This window comes from Castanea sativa, chromosome 8 (assembly GCF_040712315.1).
Source record: "Castanea sativa cultivar Marrone di Chiusa Pesio chromosome 8, ASM4071231v1".
In the NCBI taxonomy this organism is placed as follows: Eukaryota; Viridiplantae; Streptophyta; class Magnoliopsida; order Fagales; family Fagaceae; genus Castanea; species Castanea sativa.
Genome location: NC_134020.1, coordinates 19,321,298 through 19,334,436, shown reverse-complemented (window position 1 = coordinate 19,334,436; position 13,139 = coordinate 19,321,298).

Genomic DNA, 13,139 nt, shown 5'->3' with positions numbered 1-13,139 from the left:
CTATAGATTGGACAACTGTTGAGGACCCAACCCCTGGTCTGAAAAGAAGTAGAGTGGGAGTTCAACCAGCCTTAAGCTTTTTCGACGAGGATAAAGTGGGAACCTCGCAGCCGCATGATGACGCCTTAGTGGTTACCCTAGGAATTGGGGGATATGATGTGATGAGAGTGCTGGTAGATCAAGGCAGCGGCACGGAAATTATGTACCCTGATCTGTACAAGGGGCTGAGGCTAAGACCGGAAGATCTAACTAGCTACATCTCCCCCCTGGTGGGTTTCGATGAAAAGGTTGTCATCCCAAAGGGGCAAATTAGACTGCCCATGCAAATGGGATCAGAAATAGTAGAGGTGGATTTCATCGTTATGGATGCCTACTCTCCTTATATCGCCATTGTGGTGAGGCCTTGGTTCCATGCCATGGGAGCTGTCCCCTCCACCTTGCACCTGAAAGTAAAGTATCCCTCAAGGGATTGGATCGAAGAGCTGGTGGGAAGCCAATCTATGGCCAGGCAATGCTTAGTGGTTGCGATCAGACAAGATGGAATAGAGCCCTCGACCCCTGGCGGGCAAAGTTTATAGGAATTAAAGGCGCCAGTGTTATCCACAGATGTAGTGGGAAGTGAGGTAGAGTGCGAGCAATTGGAAAAGATTATCGTTGGGGATGACGAGGAGAAGTTCTTTTAAGTCGGCGTTCAACTCCCTCCTCGGGAGAAAGAGGAGCTGGTGGATTTTCTCAGAAGGAATGTTGATGTATTTGCATAGAACCTTTACGAGGCTCCAGGGGTGGATCCCGACTTCATCTGCCACCTTTTAAACGTTAATCCATCTGTCGCCCTGAAAAAGCAACCACCTTGGCGCTCATGTAGGGAACATTCCGATGCCGTCAAGGAAGAGGTACTTAAACTTAAACAGGCTGGAGCTATAAATGAAGTGTTCTACCCTGAATGGCTGGCCATCACAGTGGTGGTGAAGAAGAAAAGTGGGAAATGGCGGGTATGTGCGGACTTCAGAGATTTAAACAAGGCTTGCCCAAAAGACCCTTTCCCCTTGCCTCGGATAGACCAACTAGTAGATGCAACCGTGGGCCATCCTTAGATGAGCTTCCTGGATGCCTTCTAGGGATATCACTAGATACTATTGGCCCTGAAGGATCAAGGGAAGACTTCCTTTGTCACGCTTACAGGAAATTACCATTACAAGGTAATGACATTTGGGCTGAAGAATGCGGGGTCTACTTATCAAAGGATGATGAACAGGATGTTCGAACCACAGCTGGGAAAATGTCTCGAAATCTACATAGACGACATGGTAGTAAAGAGTAAAGTAGAATCCGAGCACGTAAATGACCTCGGAAGTATCTTTGGTGTATTAAGAAAACACAAGTTGTGCCTTAATGCTTCAAAGTGTTCTTTTGGTGTCAGCTTTGAAAAGTTTCTAGGATACCTGGTCACCCATCGGGGGATTGAGGTCGACCCTAATCAGATCAAGGCAATCTGTAGTCTTCAACCTTCTCGGAGCCCTAAAGAGGTCTAGAAATTGACAGGAATGGCCGTCGCTTTGAACCGATTCATCTCCCAATCCGCGGATAGGTGCCGGCCTTTCTTCCAGCTGCTACACAAGTGGAAGGGATTTGAATGGTTAGAGGAATGCGCCTCGGCCTTCCAGTAGTTGAAGGAGTATCTCTCTCGGTCACCTATTATGTCCAAACACGAGAAAGAGGAAGTTCTGTTCACCTACATTGTAGTAGCGTTGCATGTGGTGAGTCTGGTATTAGTGCGAGCCGACAATGGGGTGCAAAAGCCAGTCTACTATGTAAGTAAATCACTACACGAGGTGAAAGTCCGTTACCTACCCCTCGAGAAGGCTATCTTGGTAGTAGTGCATGCTACGCGAAAGCTCCCACATTATTTTTAGGCACACACGGTTGTGGTTCTAACCCAACTCCCCCTTTGATCGCTGTTTTGGGCAGCAGACTATACGGGGAGGATTGCAAAGTGGGGGACAATCCTAGGAGCTTTCGACATCAAGTATATGCCACGCACTTCCATGAAGGGCTAGATCCTGGCGGATTTGGTGGTTGAATTTGCTGAACCTTTGCCAGTAGAAAACAAGGATAAGCCAAACATGGATGGAAAATCAGTTGGGATGGTAGCCGTATAGGAGCTTCCGCCATGGCAGGTGTACGCAGATGGTGCATCTAATTAGAGGGGATCAGGAGTGGGGCCAGTTATTGTATCCCCTAAGCGGATCACCATTGAAAAGTCCTTAAGGTTGGGCTTCTCGGCCACAAACAATGAGGTGGAGTATGAAGCTCTGTTGACTAGAATGGAAATGGTACATAAGATGGAAGGGTGAGTAGTGGAGTGTTTCCGAACTCAAGACTAGTCGTTGGCCAAGTCAAGGGGGATATGGAAGCCCGAGATGTAAGAATGCTGGATTACGTGAACCGGGTTAAACTCGTGCAGGCAGAGTTTGAGTCTTTCTCCCTGAAGCAAGTTTTGAGGAGCAGAAACACGCATGCTGACTCCCTTGCTACCTTTGCGACCTCCTCGACGCAAGATTTGCCTCGGGTTATCCTAGTTGAAGATCTATACAGGTCGAATGAGGGAAAAAGAGAGAAGGTCCTCCTTCACCAGATTAGGATAGGGCCTAGTTGGATGGATCCTATTATGTCATTTCTTAAGGACGACATCTTTCTTGAAGAGAGGGGGGAGGCTGATAAGGTGCTGAGGAAAGCTCCCTTTTTTGGCTATCCGAGGACCAAAAATTGTATAAATGCTCTTTCTTTGGGCCTTACTTGCTGTGCGTACACCCTGAGGCAGTGGAACCTCTCCTAGAGGAATTGCACGAAAGAAATTGTGGGAGTCACACAGGTAGCAGATCTCTGTCTCATAGGGCTCTTACACAAGGGTACTGGTGGCCGGGTCTACAGAGGGAAGCACAGGAATATGTGAAGAAGTGCGACTAGTGCTAGAGGTTTACCTCAAACATTCACCAGCCTAGGGGTTCTCAACCCCTCTCAAGTCCTTGGCCCTTTGCTCAATGGGGCTTGAATATTGTGGGACCTTTTCCTAAAGCAGTAGGGAACAGGAGATGGCTTTTGGTCGGCACCGATTATTTCACCAAGAAGGTTGAAGTTGAACATCTGTCAAACATCAGGGATGTGGACGCTAAGAGATTTGTGTGGAAAAACATTGTTACTCGGTTCGGGATTCCTCATACCCTCATCTCAGGCAACGGCCTTCAATTTGATAGTAAGGCCTTCGAAGGTATTGATGTGATTTGAGCATTATAAATAGATACTCCACCCTAGCTTACCCGCAGGGGAATGGATAAGCCGAGGCTGTCAATAAGGTCATAGTCAATAGACTCAAGAAAAGGTTGGATGATGCAAAGGGAAAGTAGGTGGAAGAGTTGTCGCATGTCCTTTGGACGTATTGGACTACGCCTTGCAAATCCACAGGGGAAACCCATTTTTCAATGACTTACGGAGCCAAGGCCGTAATTCCTCTCGAGATCGGGTTCCCAACACTGAGAACAAGCTCCTTCACTCTGGGCAACAATGATGGGCTGTTAGAGAGGAGCTTGGATCTAATTGAGGAACGAAGGGAAAACGTCATGATCCAACTAGCCTACTATCAACACAAGCTCAAGTAGGGGTACAACTCAAATGTTAAGCTAAGGCCATTGGCGCCTGGGGATTTGGTGCTAAGAAAGGTTTTGGGAACTATAAAGAACCCAGCATGGGGAAAGTTAGGGCCCAACTGGGAAGGGCCATACTGCATCACTTCTGTAACTGGAATAAGGGCTTACTATCTTGAAGATTTAGATGAAAATGTTGTACCATGCCTCTGGAATGTAAATAACCTGCGAAGGTATTATTATTAATGAAAGATTTTGCTGTCGTATATCGTTTATTATATAATGCGTCATACTTTTTCCTTTAGCATGAAAACAGAGCTTTAAGTTATGTTTAGTCCCTCGGACCACCTATTTTTGGATAATTTAATGCTTTGAGTCACTTAACACGAGTGTCGAACAGAACATTGGTCATGTCTGGCTCCTCAGATCACATATCTCGAGCAAATTGATACTCCCCACAAATTTTCTAAGTGTTAAACAGAATCTTGGTCATGGTTTGGGAAAATTAACACCTTAATCAAATTTTCTAAGTGTTAAATAGAAACTCAGCCATGCCTTGGGAAAATTAACACCTTGATCAAATTTTCTAAGTGTTAAACAGAACCTCGGCCATGCCTTAGGAAATTTAACACCTTGATCAAATTTTCCTATGTATTAAACAAAACCTCGGCCATGCCTTGGGAAATTAGCACCTTAAACAAATTTCCTAAGTGTTAAACAAAGCCTCGGCCATGCGTTAGGAAATTAACACCTTAACCAAATTTTCTAAGTGTTAAACAGAACCTCGACCATGCCTTAGGAAAATTAACACCTTAACCAAATTTCCTAAGTGTTAAACAGAACCTTGGCCATGTCTTGGAAAATTAACACCTTAATCAAATTTCTAAGTGTTAAACAAAACCTCAGCCATGCCTTGGGAAAATTAACACCTTGATCAAATTTTCTAAGTGTTAAACAGAATCTTGGCCCTGCCATGGGTAAATTAACACTAGGGTCAAAACTTCTTATTATTTTTTCTAAGTGCTAGACAAAACCTTGGTGGCGTCAGGCTCCTCGGACCACGCACATTGGATGAATTAGTACTTCTTACTGTCTGTTTAACTGTCAAGCAAAGCTTTGGCTATGCCTGACCCCCATACCCCATGCCTTAGTCAAATTAACACTCTCCATTACTTACTTGAACCCTCGGACTGCCTACCCTAAAGGAATTAACACTTAGTAAATCTACCCAAGGTGGAGCCTTAGCGTGGGCATCATCACACGAGAACAAGGGCCCACCCAGGGCCTTAGCCAAGCTGCTTTGAGGGTATACTAAGGTGTTGTTAAGGTAAGACACTCATTTCCTACTAGGTACTCTGCTTGCTCTTGAAGACTTAGGCCTCCCTTGTTAATTACACAGCTAACCAACTATGAATATGGCAAATAAAAAGGAACATGCACAGAACAAAAATTTAAAGTCTTTCCATTGATTAAAGTAATAATTACATTACGGATAAAGGCAAATTGCCTAGAAGAAATGTAAAACAAAACAATCATATTTGCAATAGCAAAATAAAAGGGACCCTAAAGCTATGCCTTGGCCTTGGGAAGGGGATCTTCCTTGGACTTGTCCACAATATCCTTGGCCTTGGTAAGGGGATCTTCCATGGACTTGGCCTCAGCATCCTTGGCCTTGGGAGGAGGGTCTTCCTTAGACTTGGCCCCAGCATCCTTGGCCTTGGGAGGGGGAGGGGGATCTTTCTTAGACTTAGCCTTAGTCTCCTTGTGCTTGAGAGGAGCTTCTGGTCCCTTAACCCCTGTCAGAGACTCAACCTCCTTGCCCCTGCACTTCTTTCCTGCCTGAGCACCACCTTGGCCAGCCCCTTTGCTTTGAGCCCTCTCAGCCCCTTGGCCCTGATCACCGACTTGTTCAGGCCCTGTGGAGACCTTGGGGGGAAAGAGAGAGCTCTGGGCGGCAGAGAGCTGCTCGAGGGGAGAAGGCTCGAGGGCAGTTGGAGATAGAAGTGCAGTTGGAGTCGCGTGGATATCGGAAGATACCACACGTTCTCAGGCTTCCTCCATTCCGAGGTAACTGGGACTCCTGCCACATTCAAGGCTTTCTTCCACACCATCTGGCAGTAGTCCCTACAAACCTCGGTGATCTCCTCTACCAGTTGGATCTCGATCTTCTCTACCACTTGGTTATAGGAGGCTTGCGCTGAGGCCTCCGCCGTTTCTTTGATGGTCTGAGCTGCTTCCTTGGCCTTAACCAGCTCCGCCTTTAGATCCAGAGCCTTCTATTGGGCCGTAGCTCGCTCTATTTCAGTGTAATGAGGCTTTTTGCGCTGCTCCTCAGCTTGTCTATCAGTAGTTTTGAGCTTGGCCTTAGCACTCTGTCTCCCCCTCTCCTCTTCCACCAGCTTTGTGTTAAGGTCATGGACTTTCTGCTCAGCCGCTCCTAGGGCCTTGTTAGCATCAGCATGAAGGCTGGCCTCGGCTTTAGCCTCATTACGAGCGTTGTCCACCCATTCCTCGGTGACGAACACCTCCTAGATGGCTTGCACGAAGGCAACAGACAAACGTGCTACTCAGTAAAAAAAAAGGGGGGGGGGAGGGGAGAGAAGAGCAAAATGGAAAAAGATAACCAAAAGTGGAAAAAGCCTAAGAACTTACTAAGGTAAGGTCCCTCTTCAGGGATAGGAAGAGCTCTTGCTGCCTTATTTTCCTTAAGGTAGCCATGTCCTTAGGCAGAAGGATAGGTTGCTCTAGGGCTTCAGCCACGTAGTGGGCTTGCCCTTTCTGAAACTCCCGGATGAAGGAGTTTTAAGGAATGGTAGCCCTATCTAACTCCAAACGAGGGGCCCAGGAGGGGTTTTGGTGGTGCACCTCGGCCACGTAACGCTCTTCCTGGCTCTCGGTAAAGGAAGCCCATGTTTGGCCCTTGGCCACTTTTTGTTACTTTGGGTCCTCTTGCTAGGCTAACTCCCCCTCCTCGATCTCGTCTTTTTCCTTTCTTTTCTTCCTTAAGTTAGGGATGGGAAGTAAGCTTTCTTAAGGAGGAGGAGGGGGAGGAAGGATGGGAAAGGGCTGGGGAGGTGAAGCATCTTTTGATGTCTGTCCCTTATTTCTGTCTGCCAGAAGGGCCTTAAACTCTTCCCCTTTTTTCAAGGCCATCTCTTCCTCTTCCTCTGTGCTGCTATCTACACGAGAAAAAATGAAACCGGGCGAACACCAAAGGTCCTATCTAACTCGTCCTCCTCGTCTGAGAGGTGGATGACAGGATCTCCTGCTTCATCCTCCTATTCCTTGAGATGGAACTGGTCAATTTCCTCCTCGAGTGATAGCCGAGAGGAGGCGGTCTCTTCTCTTGGAATCACTGTTCTTTGGGGGGCGCGTTGATGAGATCGGACAACTTGCACCATGTCTTCTCGGGCAAGAAAACCTGGCACAGTGACGTCTATACAATTGAGCCAAGGATCGCCTGCTCAGATCGCGTTACCAACCTCTTGAAAGGAATCGGACAGGGGCCGGAAGTCGAGAATGAGATGTACAGCCCTTAACTGCCCATCTTCGCTCACGAACACCTCGAACCTAAGCACCCGGTTGAGACCGTCGACATTCATGAACCGGATGTTAGGAGCCACGTATCTCTTATCTGCAAACACAACCGAGAAGGAAAACCACAGTTAGAAAGGTGAACACTTAGTCAAGAAAAAGGAAAAAGGGGGGGAGGGGGAGGAATCGCAAAACTAGGTCTCGTGATGAGGAACCTAAACCTAAGACACCCCACCTGGCTCCCTCTTTTGAGTTGGGCAGTGAAGACTGTCGTGCCATTTCCCAAAAGCGATCAAGTAGTCGTCCTTCATGCCCTTGTTGAACTTGGGAAGACACGATACGAGCCTAACGATAGAAGATTGGGATTTAAGATAGTACCCGGAGTCACTAAGTGAATGGCACTCGTACATGAAAACTACGTCATGCCAGGTGAGGCCCAAACCCATATGTGCATTAAGGGCGTTTACACTGCTTAGAACCCTAAATAGGTTAGGCGCGCTACCCATGGGGAGAGTCATTCCCATGGGGAGAGTCATTCCCCCTTCTATGAAGGCGATCATAGGAATGACCACCTCCCCCTTGTGTTCTATCGGTGTACCATTGCCCCGGAGCGCAATTCCGCAAGGAGACTCTTGGAGGGATGTGGTACTTGGCCCTAAATCCCTCCATACCGGCGGGGGAATCTGCAAGGTGTTTGAATCTGCCCATTTAAACAAATTAGAGAGAGAAGCGAAGGGGGTGTCTAAGAAAAGGATGACGAAAACAAAAAGGCCGAGGAGACTGGCCAAGGAGAAAATAGCCTAAAGATGAAAAACTTACAAAAACGAGAGAAAGTACGCCAGAGGAACTTCTTGGGAACGGGAAGAGTTGAGAAATTTGGGAAGTTTGGAATTGTGGGAAGCCAGGAGAGTTCGAAAATTTGCAAAGTGGGTGAAATGAACTCTCCAAGCGCCTTATATAGGAGGTGGATTTTAGGTGGGAGTTATCCCGCCCAAAATTCAAGGAAAATGTCAACCGTAGGATCCCCATCGCACCATTGGATACAGGGAACAAGGCGCCGCCTGAAGCATTTAATGAAGTGTTGTGGACCACAAAGCGTCAGGTACAGTTACGAGACACATGAAGTGACATTCCTATGCATGGGGGTCAGAGACACGTGTCAATTTAATCGCCTAAAGTCAAAACCCCATTTCTCTCCTCGGGCGGAAAGAAACCAATGGGAGTTTTGAGGAGCTATAGTGGTGTACTAGAATTTCGAGTAAGGCCATCGCGCAACGTGTCATGGCATGGCCGACGAGGGCAATCATAGCGCCAAGGAATCCACGCCCTCGAATTCTATGGTTGCGTCATCAACCCATCATCAAAGGAGGCCTTACTGTGCGGAAAGAGCTTTGGGAAAGGGTCTAGCATTGATGTGACTGAAGAGCTGGAGGTTGCCACCACATTCAATGCATTATACCAAACCTCCTAGCTGTATTTATGTGGAGAAAACCCTTGAACAGTGCTGTCTTGGTTACCGCATCTCATAGGAGTACAGGGAAGGTGGTTGATGGGACTGGCGCTTGAGTGGTGGCTTGCGTGATCAACAAATGGAAGGACAGGATCATCCAAAAGGGCCTATATAAGGTAGAAGGTCCCTCGGAGAAAGGGGACTGGGAAAAAAAGCAGAGAAAAACATTGTAACATGAAAGAAAGGAAATAGTAAATAAGTCTGATAGTGATATATTCAAGAACAAAACCTCCACAGATCTATCCGAGGAGAATTATCCTTCTTAATTTGGGGAATGCCTTCTATTTTTCCATGTCTCATTGTTATCTTTGACTCATGGTAAACGCTATCTCATCCATGAAAACCTAGTTTAGAAGCCCACTCTCTAACAAATTCATTGTGTTGGGTTATTAGGGCCTGAGTCCTTCAATCGTTTGGGCTCAAGCACTAAATCTAGTCCTTACAGACACTATAACCAAGAAAACAACAAAGGCTAGATTGAGTGCTATTTAGCTCCATTGCTGTGAGTGATTTTAGGTTCTCATGTGAAGAGTAACAAAATAGGCACATCAGGAAGTATGAGTAATTTCAAACCCGATCATGAAGAAGTTCAATAAGGGATTTATTATGAGTGGTAGTTTAAGGGAGACAGTTGATAATATGGACAGTTGTGAATGCGCCTCACCCTATAATAGTTCAGGTATAGAGGAGGAGATAAGGAGGGTGCAGATGTGGTGGTGTTTGCATTTGACGCAATCATTTTGTTGTGAGGAGTAAGGATAGGACTAGTAAGGGACAATGCCAATTTTGTCCAAAAAGAAGAGAAATGATTTGTCATTATATTCCTAAACACTTTTTGAATGAAAGATTAATAGTAGGAGGGAAAACGTGTTCCAATAATTTTATGAAAAGTGGGATAAATATGCAAAAGTTAAGACCGATACTTTAAAAGATAGACCTAAGTGTATCAAAAAATAGTCATTAACAAAATTGACAAAGTAACAAGATTCCCTCAAAATGGGAATTGGGGTTGGAGATTGGACCATTAATATTAGAGTGTACAAGATCAAATGGTTTGGAAGAAATAGATTCACTTTCATCAAATGGTAAAAGAGTTCGTTTTCCAAGAAGACAAGTGATATAACCAAAGTTTTGAAATTTATTGAACTTAGATAACTCCGAGAAGACAATAACTAAAGCCAAGTTAGAGACACATGACCTTACCTAAAACGGAATGCCATAAGTCTGAAGTGAGTGTGGCAGTAATGGTGGAGGATGATGGATGAGAGGGAACATGCAAAAAAGGAGAGCTCAAACAGGCGTCCTACCTAACCTGTCTTAAGAAACAGGCCCATCAATGGACCCGACCCTGCACATCACAACCACGATTAGAAAAGTGTACCTCAGGACCAAGTTCACATAGTTATCTAGTAGAACGGAGATTGAGAGATAACTTCGAAACAAGGTATGTATCACTAATGGATAGTGCGAGTAAAGGAACAAAACCAAGGTGACTAATTGGCATGTATGAACCATTAGCAGTAGTGTATATAGTAGGGTTTGAAGGAGGATAGTTTGTAAGAAAACAAATAGGTATTGCCGTATTGGATATCATGCGATTGCAACATGCACAGAATAAACTAGGAAGAGTTACCTAAGGTGACTAAAAGGGTAGTGAAAGAACAAGATAAAACCTAGTGGATTAGGGTCTTAATATCAACTGCAGTGAGCAAAGGAATTGAAGGAAGATCAATAGAATGATTGAGTGAAGAAGGATCAAAGGTACTAATAAAAGCAGTCTAGTTTTTTTTTTTTTTTGGGAGGGGTGGGGGGTGGTGTGGGCGGTCCAGGACTAGTTCCTTTATAGTTTTTTGTGATTTGAAAAAACAACGTGACCAATGTGATGAGTTCCAGTTAACTAAACTGGTAAAATATCTTGTCATCAAAAGACTATCAGAGGCTAAACTACTAAAGCCTTGCTCGACCCTAAGCACTTGAGTGTGCTATGCTGCTTTGTAATACTTTGTTTTTGTTTTTTCCCTATGGAACTTGACGTACTGATAGATAGTCACCATATACATGCTTTGTAATACGTTGGGCTTCAATCCCTTTACTTTAACATATTTCTATCTTCACAATAAAAAAAGAGAGAGACTATATTGGTGATTATTCATATTTTGTAATACCTTACAATATCTTGTTGTCAAAAGGCACTCGAGGAACTAGTCCCAAAACACCTCTTTAATTATAACTTGTTGCTTGTGCGATGCACGGATAATGTAGTAATATTTTATGTAAGATAGTTTTAGAAAATGTTGTACATATATTATAGCATAATTGTTATAGAATTTTTTAGTAATGAGTTTATCATAAGAAGAAACAACTATAGATTACACATACATATCCATTATAATTATTTAATTCGAGTAATGAGAAATAAAATTTTTTTTTGGAGAAATATTGTAAAATAAAAGTTAATATAAAAGGTGTCTTTCTCTTTCTTCTTAATTCTAAAATAAAATACACATTTCAAACACCCACAATCAATCACATTCTTTACAAAACCCACAAATCTACAACATTTGACCTTAATTAACATCAAAATCGAAATTACTGTTGTCATCACTCAATATAAAATGCAAGCCCTCCTTCCTTGTTTGTAGCCAAATCATATACGTTAGGATTAGATGGGACAACATGTTAGAGATAGGTGTCGTCGAAAGATTGTAGATAAATGAAATCATTTTTAGACTATTGTATTTGACATGAGATGTCATGAGGAGCTATGTGGAGTCATATATAAAGGAGTAGAAGTGCAAGAGGTGAAAATGATGAATTGAAATGAAAAGAATTTTGTGTATATGTGTGTGAGAGAAAAAGTCTTGAAACATTGAACTAAAGGATACAAAGAATATTTACTTTTTAATTAAAAATGTCTTGAAACATTGAACCAAATAAAAAAAAATTTAATACTTAATTTGATCTTATCTCTGTTGTGGCACTTGAGAATATTTTAATTCTCTTTGTCAAGAATGCCATTTGGCAGAACCTCATACTCTCTCACATGAGGTCTTTGTTATATATATATATATATAGGTTTGTTATGAAAAAGAAATCATTTTTAATCCCTATATTTATGTTCTAGTTATGTAAAGTCTCTTCTAGTAAAAAAAAATCACTTTTATAATACCTTATGAGTTGAAAGACACTATTGGTATATTATTCATAATTTATAATACCTTATAATTTTTATATTACTAATGATTTTTTAAAATATTTTCTTTAATGGTGTAGAATTGACAATGTAAATAATATACCAATATAGTGATTTTTTTTCCAAAACAAATTATAAGGTATATTACAATATATATTAGGGGTGTAATCGGTTCGGTTCGGTTGGTGTTGAATGCAATTTTTGCACCGAACCGAAAATTTCAGTTTTAATTTTTGAGCACCGAAACCGATTTGTAAGGAAGGGACACTGAATTGACCGATTGCATTTGGTTTCGATTTTGTTCAATCAGGTTTCAGTGTTTGGAATGTGAGAAACAAAAGCAATTAAAAAAAAGAATTTTTTTTTCATCAAATAGAGATATAATTGAAACACAATCATAGTACAACAACTAACAAGAAAAGAAAAACTAACACAAACCCTGTTTTCAACACAAAATATAGAGAAACACAGCCAAAAACATAAAACACAAACTAAAATTAAGCCATCATCTCCAACAAAAGGTAGTAGAGTTTCTTTAAAACAAAATCAAGAAGACATACCCATAGCAAGCAACCAAGAGAGAGAATCAGTGCTAGAAGAAACAAAATCAAGAAGACATACCCATAGCAAGAAACCAAGAGAGAAAATTGGTGCTGGAAGAAATGAGAAAAATATGATCAGTGAATATCAAAAAAAAAAAGAAAAAGATGCAAGGTATATGTTTGTGAGAGGGAGAGAAAATTGGGGAAGGGCGGCTGGAATGAGGGGCAGCTGGAATGACTATTAGGGTTATAAGTTTATAAGATGCTAGGGTTTAAAAAAAATTTAAAAACTCAAAAAGGGTAGCGCGAAGGCTCGAACTTGAGATTAAAAGGCTGAAACACGTGTGTCATTTCTCTAAGCTACTCACTCTATTATGTTTTAAACACACACACACACACACACATATATATTGGTCGGTTCGGTCGGTTTTGGGGTGAAAAATCCAGCACAGAAACCGAAATTGAAATATTTTGGTTTCAAGAAATTCAAATCGAAACCAAACCGAATCGAAACTGAATCAAAAAATTGGACTCAGTTCGGTTAGTTTCGGCCGGTTTTTTCGGTTTATCGGTTTTTTTGCATACCCCTAATACACACACACACCAATATAAATATAATCTTTTTTTTTTATGGGTACCAATATAGTCTTTCAACTTACAAGAGATATGGCCAAAAATCTTGTACCTTAATAACATTGTTTTATCTCTTTTATGGGAAG